The 12,367-nt window shown below is 39.8% G+C and overlaps 1 protein-coding gene across 9 annotated transcripts in view; it reads right to left on the bottom strand.

The window, feature by feature from the left end:
- adck1 (aarF domain containing kinase 1) overlaps positions 1-12,367 on the bottom strand; it is a 416,484-nt gene that overhangs the window by 400,277 nt on the left and 3,840 nt on the right. For 2 of the 9 annotated variants that reach the window (XM_049596287.1, XM_049596285.1), the window contains one exon: positions 4,337-4,414. The exons of the other annotated variants lie outside the window; for them this stretch is intronic. The gene's annotated coding sequence lies outside the window, so the exon portion shown is untranslated. The remainder of the gene's footprint in view (positions 1-4,336; positions 4,415-12,367) is intronic. 9 annotated transcript variants of the gene reach the window in all.

Raw genomic sequence — 12,367 nt, 5'->3', positions numbered from 1 at the left:
ACTTTACAACCAGAGGCAAAAATCCCATTTCATAGTTGGGGGGGACAATAAACAGTAAAATTTTAAAGAGTAATTCCAGGGGGGGGGGGCAAGGAAAAAAAGTTGTAGCCTGTCTTTTATACAACATCTTTTACCGCAATTTGAAGCTTTAATCTTTTCTCTATCTCTCCAATAGGCAGGCACAGGACCTTTCTTAGCACCGGCTGAGTCCACCTGCACATGTCCAAATTTAAAACAAAATGACTGAAATCAAATTAACATGCACACAACGACAACAGTCAGGTGCGCCGTGCTGTCCAAGGTGCTGAGTGTGTCTGGAGCAGAGCACGTCTCTGTCTCCCCATGCGCAGTAGTGTGAATATTTATGCTCTTAAGTAAACAGAGAAAACATGTCTCTCATTGTTTAATAGCAGCAAAACAATAAGGCTTCATTCATCAAAGACCGAAACTCGATCTCTCTCCTTCTCTCCCTCTTTTTCATCTGGCTCAGGTGTGTGGAATGGATCCTTCGTCTCTTGCTGGCTGCAGGAGCAAACCGTTTTGTTTGTTTTTTTCGTTTTTTTACCGGCAGTGAGATAAACATTTCCTGCAATTAAACTGGTGAATGGTTTATAAACAGTGTGCTGTGAGATCTGCCGCTGCGCACCTCAAAACTGTGTGTTATAATCGTGCGTAATGGCCGCTCCTTGTCAGTTAAACTGCACGTCTGTCATGTTTGTTTCACTGACAGGTGGAGAGCCTACAGATATTAACTACAAGCCGCTCCGTCACTGACTGCTCTTGTCCTGTCCTCTCCCTCTTCTTTCTCTCCTGTCCTCTCTGACTATTACTAAACTCTGGCTTTTGAACAATGCAGGAGAAATATTGCAGACAGTTTATATTATCAGCCTGGGCCTGGGGCTTGTTGTAACAGTAAATAGGATGTGTTGTAACATGTGTTAGGTAAACTGTATCTGCAAGTGTACATCTTACCCTGCGCGATGTGGGCAGTGGGGTCCAGCTACACGCTGCAACTACTACCAAGTACTAACGGCTGCTAGCCCCTGGGAGTGTGGGATATACCACTACTAGGAATGGGAGGGGGGGACTAAATCTTTTAAGATTTAAATAGCACATTATTGCGCTTTTATAATGAGCACCGCTTACATTGTGCTTTTAATAAATACTACTGCATTGTTCAAAAATTATTAATTGTGTCTCAAATTATTCTAGGGGGTATAGCTTTATTGAAGGGGTAGTCATGCCCCCACTGTCCCCCTTGGGATTTCCGCCCCTGTATACAACGTTACTCATACCCACACTCCCATAAACTATGACTGTAACCATGAACAGGTTTTGCATTGCTTTGCCTCACTTTTTACCACACATCAAAATCATGTTGCACTGTATTATACTGCACTAAATGTATTGGTCACATACATATTTTCTGTTTTGCACTAGATGTATTGTCCTTGTTTTGTATTATTGTCTGTTTTGATGTCGTTCTGTAGTGTTATATGGTTGTCCTTGATTACCTGTTTTTGTTTGATGGATTTTAATGACTTTAAGGTTTTTTAACACCATGCCGGAGGACCACAGTTGTGAACTAGCCTTTGGCTAAAACTGACACATTCACAGAAATATCCATTAATGTGTACTGTCCTCCTCCTAAATAAATAAATAAATAAAATATCAGGATGAGGTTAAATGAATTGCTGAATTGCTGTGAAATGACCTCTGTTTCACGTAATCTTTTTTATTCTCAGATGGAGCTATGATGGGATGCAAGTCCCATAAATGAGCAAATTACACCGCAGAATATTTGAATATATGTAAAGTATTCATGAATCATTGCATAATGTATCTATGTAGATTCATTTCTTGTTAACACTGACAAACCTGCAGTTCTGTGGAATTCCTCTTTTTTGCAGGCTTAGAGTTTGGTAAAGTTGGACATATATTCACAGATTCCAACTTCGCGGGTCTTCACAAGATGTTGAAGCACATACGACACTACGTTCTTACCTTGGTAAGGTAGACAACAAGCTATGTTAATTTCAGAATCATCAGAACAAGCCGTCTTTTGCAGTGTAGTGCCCCCAAAATCTCTTCACACTTTAATGGTCTCCTGCTGGTCATTCTTCAACACTCACTTTGGAAGAATATGCTTTGTCATAATTTTGCTGATTTTTTTACTGGGAAAATTATTCAGTAGTTTCAGTGTTATGCAGTGTAGTGTCCCCAAAAATCACTTCTTTATTGGTCTCCTGCTGATCATACTACAACAATCAATTTGGAGGAATATGCTTTGTCATAATTTCGCTGAATTATTTTGGGAAAATTATTCAATAGATTCAATACTATGCAGTGTAGTCTCCCAAGAATCACTTCACATTTTATTAGTCTCCTGCTGATCATACTGCAACACTTAATTTGGAGGAACATGCTTTGCCCTAATTTTTGCTGAATTGTTTTGGGGAAAATTATTCAACAGATTCAATACTATGCAGTGTAGTCTCCCCAGAATCGCTTCACTCATTAATGGTCTCCTGCTGATCATACTATAACACCTATCTTTTAAAGGCTTTTTTAATTTTTGAATTGTTTTTAAGCAGAATATTTATGGCATACTGCAATTACAGGAATATGCTTTCTTTATTCATTCATTCATTCATTCATCTTCTAACCGCTTCATCCTCTTGAGGGTCACGGAGGGGCTGGAGCCTATCCCAGCTGACATAGGGCGAGAGGCAGGGTACACCCTGGACAGGTCGCCAGACTATCGCAGGGCTGACACATAGAGACAGACAACCATTCACACTCACATTCACACCTACGGACAATTTAGAGTTATCAATTAACCTAGTGTTTTTGGACTGTGGGAGGAAGCCAGAGTGCCCGGAGAGAACCCACGCTGACATGGGGAGAACATGCAAACTCCGCACAGAAGGGCTCCCACACCCGGGATCGAACCAGGAACCCTCTTGCTGTGAGGCGACGGTGCTAACCACCATACCACCGTGCCGCCCTGCTTTCTTCATAATTTTGGTGAATTTTTATTAGAAAAAATATTCAATTGATTTGATACTATGCAGTGTAGTCTCCCCAAAATCATTTCACACATTAAGGATCTCCTGCTGATTATACTACAACACTAACTTTAAAAGAATATGCTTTGTCATAATTTTGTTGATTTTTTTATTGCGAAAATTATTCAGTAGATTCAATACTGTGCAGTGTAATGTCCCCCAAATATTCACAGATTCGGACTTCACGGGTCAGTAACTCGTTATAAAGGAGATGTTGTTGAAGCACATACAACACTACTTTCTTACCTTGGTAAGGTAGACAACAAGCTACAACGTTAGTTTCATCAGAACAAGCCGTCTTTTGAGCTTGGCCAGTAACATTGATCTCTATGTGAAATGAATGCCCAGGGGCCGTCTACAAAGTGCAACACCAAAAAGAGATGTAACAAAATTATTCAATAATGTCAGTACTATGCAGTGTAGCGTCCCTAAAATCACTTCACACATTAATGGTCTCCTGCTAATCATCCTGCAACATACAGTTTGGGGAAATAAGCTTTCTCATAATTTTGCTGAATTTTTATTTGGAAAATTATTCAATATATTCAATACTGTGCAGTGTAGTCTCCCCAAAATTACTTAACACATTAAGGGTCTCCTGCTGATCATACTACAACACTCACTTTGGAGGAATATGCTTTGCCATAATTTTGCTGAATTTTTATTTGGAAAATTATTCAATATATTCAATACTGTGCAGCATAGTCTCCCCAAAATCACTACACACATTAAGGGTCTCCTGCTGATCATACTACAACACTCAATTTGGAGGAATATGCTTTTTCATAATTTTGCTGAATTGTTTTGGAGAAAATTATTCAGTAGATTAAATGCTATGCAGTGTAGTCTCCCCCAAATCGCTTCACACTTTAATGGTCTCCTGCTGATCATACTACAACAGTAATTGCAAACATCAAGAGACCATAACTGCTAAGTGAAAACACCTATCTTTTAAAGGTTTTTTTCATTTTTAATTGTTTTTAAGCAGAATATTTATGGCAACAATTACAGAAAGTCATTTTTCCACAACCCATTACATTTTCTAGTTTAGCAGCTCTACCCAGTGGACAGTAGTGGAAAACAGGGGTTCAGTCAGAGCAGTTTATTGGTGCATTCCCAAAATGAACGTTGCCTAATATTTTAGAAATTATGTATGAATGTGGATGAGTCAATGGAATTTCTTGCAATAATGAAAAAATACTTGCAATCATGTCCGCTTGGCACAAACCACATGTTTTGGACAACTGTGAAGTGACAGAATGTCTCACCATCATGGTTCTCATATTGCCAGATTCCAGAGAGTGTCCCCTCTTCATAGATGGTAGAATATGTCTACTTCCAACTTGCTATGGTGAGATACATGGGAAAATGTAAGAATTTAGTAACAAAGATTTATTTATTTATTTTTAATTGATATAAAAATTAATATAAAATACAGGCACACAGAAGGACATGTAATGATGGCAAATCTGGATAGCCCAGACTGACATCAACAATGCCTGGGCAGAAGTATGGATTTTCCTCTTCATTTGGGGTCTTGTCATCTTCTTTTTCAATCTCTCCCTGCACCTCCTCAAAGACCTTCTTAAACTCATATGTGAAAGGAGATCTGCCAAAAATTGTGTGGGCATTTCTTCTCTCATCATCATGTTCCTCCTGAGCCAAGGGGCCATCCTTTTTTTTTCTGTCTCTGCCACGTCAGTAATCTTGCATTCTTTTGTTAGAGCCTGCATGGCCTTTAGATTTATCTGCACAGCATTGGTGTTGGGTTTGGAAAGCAACACATGGCACAGTACACAGAAGTTTTTCAGTGCTGTGGTCATGAAGTAGCATTTTGCAACCTGGCAAATGCAAATGTTGCAAACTCTTTCAAACCTCTGTTTTTATCCCAATTGAGTGGGTGACAGCTTTCAGCACGTGTACAGAGCATATGTGTGGCACTGTGGACATTTGGATATTCTTCCAAGTCATGTCTTTTTAACAAATAGCAATAGCTCTGTCCAAGTAACTGACAGTGCTCTCCCTGTTGAAATACAGAAGAACACTTTGGAATAGTGCCCAGCTATCATCTGTTTCAACCTGATGTAATCTCAGTTTTGTGTACTGTGACAATTTTCAAAGGAACTGCCTTAGCCAGAATGTGATTGGCGGGACAGAATGTTCATTTGTTAGCATTTAACAGACTGGAAGGGGAGGTAAATTCTGACCACTTCCAGGAAGAGTGAGAGAGTAGTAAAGGAGTCTTTTGGTCTGACCGGGACATTGCCTGTAGCATCTAGGTATAAGGCCAGTGGGGTCTTCTTAGGTGTTGCACAACTATGCTTATTCCTGTTTCAGTATGTGTAACCCAAAGGGGTCAACTTGAAAGTCTTGAATGTACTCAGGCATCTTGTGAAATTTGAAGTCACATTCCTTCATAATATTTTGGGTGAGGTGCATCTCCATGAAAACATCATCATGGATGAAAGACAAAACAGGAGAATTAAATGCGGACAGTTAAATATCAGGTCTCTATCATCTAAAGTTAGTAAACAAATTTAATATCAGATAATCATATTGATTTACTCAGCCTCACTGAAACCTGGCTGTGCCAAGATGAATATGTCAGTCTAAATGAATCCACTCCTCCCAGTCATAATAATACCTACATTCCTCGAGGAAGCAGCCGAAGAGGGGGAGTTACAGCCATTTATAACTTCAGTCTATTAATCAGCCCTAAACCTAAACTAGATTATAATTCCTTTGAAAGCCTTGTTCTTAGTCTCTTACATCCGACCTGGAAAACCTTGCAGCCACTTTTATTTGTTATAGTGTACCATGCTCCTGGCCCATATTCTGAATTTTATCTGAATTCTCTGGGTTTTTATCCAGTTAGTTCTTAAATCAGATAAAGTTATTATTGTAGGTGATTTTAACATTCATGTTCACTACTGCGTTTATCTCATTATTAGACTCCATTGGCTTCAGTCAGGGTGTACATAAACCCACTAACTGTTAACTATACCCTCAATCTAGTTCTGACGTATGGAATTGAAACTGATAACCTAACAGTCTTTCCACAGAATCCCTATCAGATCATTATTTAATAACTTTTGATTTCTTTTTGCTCGATTACATGCTACTCAGCAACGGTTACTATACTAGATGTTTATCAGATAGTGCTGTCGCAAAATTTAAGGCAAAGATTCCATTGACATTAAATTTAATACCATGTCCCTGTGTAACAGAGGTTTCCCGTGCCGACTTTAAACTTATCTTGTTGATAGCGCTGCAGGCGCGCTGCGAACAGCACTTGACTCTGTAGCACTTCTTAAAAAGAAGTTAACAAAGCAAAGAAAGTTCGCTCCTTGGTACAACTCTCAAACCCAAAATTAAAACAAACTAGTCCATATCCATTGGTAGCTTTGTCACCTTCTACCTATGCCAGTCCTCAATGCCTATGTGCAGTTTCACATATATTAGCCATGTCAGTGACTAGAAAAACGTGGGACCGACAGAATGACCAACTGACAGAATGACACACTGACAGTTTCCGTGATTATGTACAGCATACCATACCATGACTTAGTCATACCAAAAATTAGAAGGAAAAAAAAAAAAAAAAAACATTCGGCCAGAGGGGGGAGCCACAGCGATCAGTCGCATTTTAGCCATTTTTAAGCATTTTTCTGTTGTTATAGCACCACCCAGTTGCCAATTAGAGTTAAATTTCTCCAGTCACCTTGAGGCGTCCTGTTCTACATATCTACCAAGTTTAGTAAAAATCGATATGGCGGTTAGGCCTAGATAAGAAATTAGCTCTCTAGCGCCCCCATTTTGTTTGATCAGGTCAATAATGGAGGGGTTCCCTTCAGATTGTGTGTGGTCATATCCCTACAAAGGTGCGTGGTGATCGGTGAAACCCTTAAGATGTTATACACCTTTATGTGATGAGCCACGCCCTCCGCAATATTCATTGCCTTATAGAAACTCAGTTTTAGTAAATTTTTCAACTTTTGCCAAGAGGGAACTTTAGATATTGGTCCCTAGATTATGTTCACAGAGTTTCATGCAGATCGGTTAAACTTCCTAGGAAGAGATCGATTTTAAGTGGGGGTTTTTTTCCAAAAATTCAAAATGGCGGAAAATCTATATAACCAGAAGTTATAGGTTCTTGAAGCAAATTTGTTCCTCATGAGGAGAGGCATCTGTGTGCAAAGTTTCATGTCTCTACAACATATGAGGCATAAGATATGCCCATTCAAAGTTTGCAATTTCAAGCGATTGCTATAGCGCCCCCCCTTTGACCAATTGGTGGTATACTGCTTCATTCGCATCCTCCCATGACCCTCTACCGCTGTGCCAAATTTCACATGGATTGACCAAGTCATTGAGGAGAAAAACGTGGAACAGACACACAGACACACCCACAGACAGAGTTTTCCTCATTATATAGTAAGATATCGTGAAAATTTTAAAGGAATTGGCGATTAACAAAACTGGAAGAATCTCATTTAGTCTGGGAACAAAGTCTCAAAACATTTAAGAGGAGCCTCCGCAATGCCAGAGCAAACTATTACTCAGCATTAATAGAAGAAAATAAGAACTCCAGGTTTCTTTTCAGCACTGTAGCCAGGCTGACTGAGAGTCACAGCTCTATTGAGCCTTGTATTCCTTTAGCCCTTAGCAGTAATGATTTTATGAGCTTTTTTAATGACAAAATTCTAAATATCAGAGGCAAAATTCATGACCTCCTGCCCACAAACGGAACCAATCTGCCTATCTAGATAGCTTCTCCCCAATTTCTCTTCAACAATTCACTGCAATGATTTCTTCATCTAAATCATCAACGTGTCTCTTAGACCCCATCCCAACTAGGCTACTTAAGGAGGTCTTTCCTTTAGTTAACGCTCATATATTAGACATGATCAATATACTCTTTATTAACAGGCTATGTACCACAGTCCTTTAAGGTAGCTGTAATTAAACCTCTTCTAAAAAAGCCCACCCTGGATCCTGAGGTGTTAGCCAACTATAGACCAATATCTAATCTTCCCTTTCTGTCAAAGATCCTTGAGAAAGTAGTCGCAGACCAGCTGTGTGATTTTCTCCATGATAATAATTTATTTGAAGAATTTCAGTCAGGCTTTAGAGTGCATCATAGCACTGAGACAGCACTAGTTAAAATCACAAATGATCTTCTGATTGCTTCAGACAAAGGACTTGTCTCTGTACTTGTTTTATTAGATCTTAGTGCAACACTTGACACAACTGACCATCAAATTCTGCTACAGAGACTGGAACATTTAATTGGCCTAAAAGGTTCTGCACTAAGCTGGTTTAAATCTTATTTATCTGATCATTTTCAGTTCGTTCATGTTAATGATGAATCATCTCTACATACATACAAGTTTGTTTGGGAGTTCCACAAGGTTCTGTGTTCGGACCAATCCTATTCACTCTATGTATGCCTCCCTTAGGTAACATCATTAGTATTCACTCTGTAAATTTCCATTGTTAAAGTCCATTCTTACTGAGGATGAATATCCACACGGATTATTCTCGCTGACAAATATAAAAGTTGATTTCATGGGTTCTTATTGGAAGTTTGCACACCGGGGCGGAACTTTCGTGCGGTGAAAAAAGTTTCCGCCCAGACTTTGACCCCCCGCAGAAATCGCCGGCGGAACCACACAGCTGGGCAAATGAAATTGTTTGTTTATAGTCGTGCAGACCCGGGAGAGTCTGAAATCCAGTCAGGTAGGACAGTATGGGAGAAAGGTTGATAAACCTCGTTTCACAGCAGTTCAGTTTCTTTTTGATAAAAGATGATTTTATGAACAATGAATTAAAGGACAACATGTGGCAGGCCATTGTCCAGCTTGGTGACTGCGGTGAGAGTGGTAAGTGCTAAAGAAAGATGATTTTGACGCTTGTTAAACGTTAGCTTGCTAGCTCGCTGCTGCTGCTACTACTACTACTCTCATCCATGTTCACCCACACCCATTCACACTGTGCGGACCTGGAACACAACAATGTGAAATTCCGCACCGCGTCCATACCGCACCTGTGTGTATGGTTTGAGCACAGAAAAGCGGCGCGCAAATATTCCGCAAATCCGTCCCGCATTTCCGTATCGCGGCAGTGAGAATGAATCTTTATGTGGGTGATACACACTTGTATTTACCAATAAAACCAGAAGAAACTGATCAATTACCTAAACTTTAAAAATGCCTTAAAGACATAAAAACCTGGATGAGCACCAATTTCCTGATGTTAAATTCAGACAAAACTGAAGTTATTGTTCTTGGCCCCAAACAACTCAGAGACTCTTTATCTGATGATATAATTTCCCTGGATGGCATTGCTCTGACCTCTAGCACTACCGTAAGAAATCTCGAGTAATATTTGACCAAGATTTGTCTTTCAATTCTCATTTAAAACAAACCTCATGGACTGTGCTTTTTCATTTGCGTAATATTGGGAAAATTAGGCCTATCCTGACCCGAAAAGATGCAGAAAAATTGGTCCACGCTTTTGTTACCTCTAGGCTGGATTACTGTAATTCCCTATTAACAGGTAGCTCTAATAAGTCTTTAAAAACTCTCCAGCTAATTCGCAGCAGCATGTGTACTAACAGGAACTAAGAAACAAGATCATATTTCTCCTGTTTTAGCTTCTCTGCATTGGCTCCCTGTAAAATACAGAATTGAATTCAAAATCCTACTGTTAACTTACAAAGCTTTAAATGGTCAGGCTCTGTCGTATCTTAGAGAGCTCATAGTGCCCTATTATCCCACCAGAACACTGCGCTCTGATAATGCAGGGTTACTCGTGGTCCCTAAAGTCTCCAAAAGTTGATCAGGAGCCAGAGCCTTCAGCTATCAGGCTCCTCTCCTGTGGAATCATCTTCCTGTTGCAGTCTGGGAGGCAGACACATCTCCACTAGACTAGACTTAAGACTTTCCTTTTTGATAAATCTTATAGTTAGGGCTGGCTCAGGCTTGCCTTGTACCAGCCCCTAGTTAGGCTGACTTAGGCCTAGTCTGCCGGGGGACCTCCTAGGCCTAGTCTGCCGAGGGACCTCCTATAATTCTCTCTCTCTCTCTCTCTCTCTCTCTCTCTCTCTCTCTCTCTTTCTCAATTCAATTTCAATTATAATAAAATTCAATTACAATATATTAAAAATAAAAACAACAACATTATAGCAACAATGGTTCTGATCAGCATTCGTGTGTTTCTCTAGTATCATGGCAGAGTGTTACATATAGTGCAGCTAATTTTATAAATATTGTGGATCTTCTCCCAGACATACTTTTAACAGTTCATCGCATTTTTTCCCTGATATGATGGATCTGCTGCAGTTATCTGCTGTAGGAAAGCCTCTCTCTCAGTTTGGTGCAGGGGGCAGGAGAGAAGAAAATGGGCCTCAGTTTCTATTTCTCCTGAAGAACAGTGTTTAGATACTCTTAATTCTCTGGGCTTCCATTCTTTCTTACGCCAACCTTTTTCAACCTGTAGTTGATGGTCGATGAGTCTGTACATTGTTCATGTGTGTCTCTGTTTGGGGTTTTTTATGCTGACCAGATATTGTGCTGGAGAATATTCTCTATCCAGTGAGAAATAGCATTCTAATTTATTGATGAATTTAATTTCATTCTTCCAATTGTCAATGTAAGTAATTTTGTTCTCTTTGTCTATGGATGCCAGGTGAGTTTTGGAGAGATTCTGGAGGTCTTGGATTTTGAGGTGGCAGGTTTCTCTGGTGTTTCTCAGAGGGTCTGTCTCTGGACAGAGGCTGTTGCTGAGAAAGGCTCTTTGGTGATAGGAATCAGGATCAGCTTGTGCTCAGTGAACCTGGAACTTAATTGACCTTTTGATCATGTGTGGAGAGAGAGGGAAGTGTCCCAGCTCTGCTCTACATGCATGGTTTGGACAGTTTCTGTGGACCTTGAGGATTTCCTTGCAGAATTGAAGATTAAATTTCTCTGTGGGTGTTGTGTCCCATGAGGTGTGCCTCTGGGTAATTAGAGGGCCCCACACTTCACTTCCATACATAAGTATGGGTTTGATTACACTGTTAAATAGTTTTAGCCAAATTGAAATTGGAGGATTGAATTTATATAGTGAACTTTTGATGCTATAGTAGGCCCTGCGTGCCTTTTCTGTGAGGGAATTTATTTGTCAAAGCTGTCGGATGCACTGATGATGATGCCTAGATAATTATATTCCATTGTATGCTGAAGTGTGGTCCCTCTTACACTGAAAACATGCTTGGATTCCTGTAACCTGGCCTTTTTTGGAGTACCATGACTTTGGTTTTGTCAAGGTTGATATCTACCGCCTAGTTTTGACAGAAGGTCTCCAGCAGAGAGAGGTTCTGCTGTAGACCATGTTCTGTTGGGGACAGTAGAACTAGGCCATCTGCATACATGAGGAATTTAATTTCTTTGCCTTGTAGATCTAATCCTGGGCTTGGGGAGTGTTCAAGAAGAGTGGCCAATTTATTGATATAAATGTTGAACAGAGTAGGAGACAGGTTGCATCCCTGATACACCCCTTTTCCTTGTTTGAAGAACTCTGTTCTTTTGTTTCCAATTTTAACACAGCACTGGTTGTCAGAATATTTGGATTTGATTAGATCATATATTTTACCCCCAATTCCATATTGTAGAAGTTGTAAAAATAACCCATTGTGCCAAATTGTGTCAAAAGCCTTTTTTGGATCTACAAAACATGCAAATATTTTTCCTTTGTGTTTTTTGTGAACATGCTTTTGGATGAGTGTATGGAGAGTGTAGGTGTGGTCAGATGTTTGATGTTTGGGTAAAAAGCCAATTTGGCTTCTAGACAGAATATGATGATCAGTGAGGTATGTGTTTAATCTGGAGTTAAGGATGCTACAGAAGAGTTTCATCAGGTTGCGGTTAACACAGATGCCCCTGGGGTTGTACTTGTCTCCATTTTTAAATATAGGAGAAATGAGACCTTTATTCCAAACAATGGGGTAATATCCAGTTGCCAACACCAGGTTGAAGTGTTTTTGTTTTAAATGACTGTGTTTCAGCATCTCTGAGTTAATGCCGTCTATACCGCAAGCTTTTCCATTTTTAAGAGTTTTGAGTTTGTGCTGTATTTCTTTAATGGTGATGGGGTAGTCAAGGGCACATTGGTTGTCCTTCACTGTCCTTTCTAGTTCTTTCAGTTGGTCTATTGTTAAAATTTGGTTGGGATTCAGACTGTGACACTCTGGATTTTTTTCCAGATTTTGCCATTTTGAATTAGGTTGGTCTCTGTACGTGGATTTCTGTTGATGGTTT

Source organism: Epinephelus fuscoguttatus, linkage group LG14 (assembly GCF_011397635.1).
Source record: "Epinephelus fuscoguttatus linkage group LG14, E.fuscoguttatus.final_Chr_v1".
NCBI lineage: Eukaryota > Metazoa > Chordata > Actinopteri > Perciformes > Serranidae > Epinephelus > Epinephelus fuscoguttatus.
Note: the sequence above shows the minus strand (reverse complement) of the source record. Positions and strands in the feature narration are given on the sequence as shown.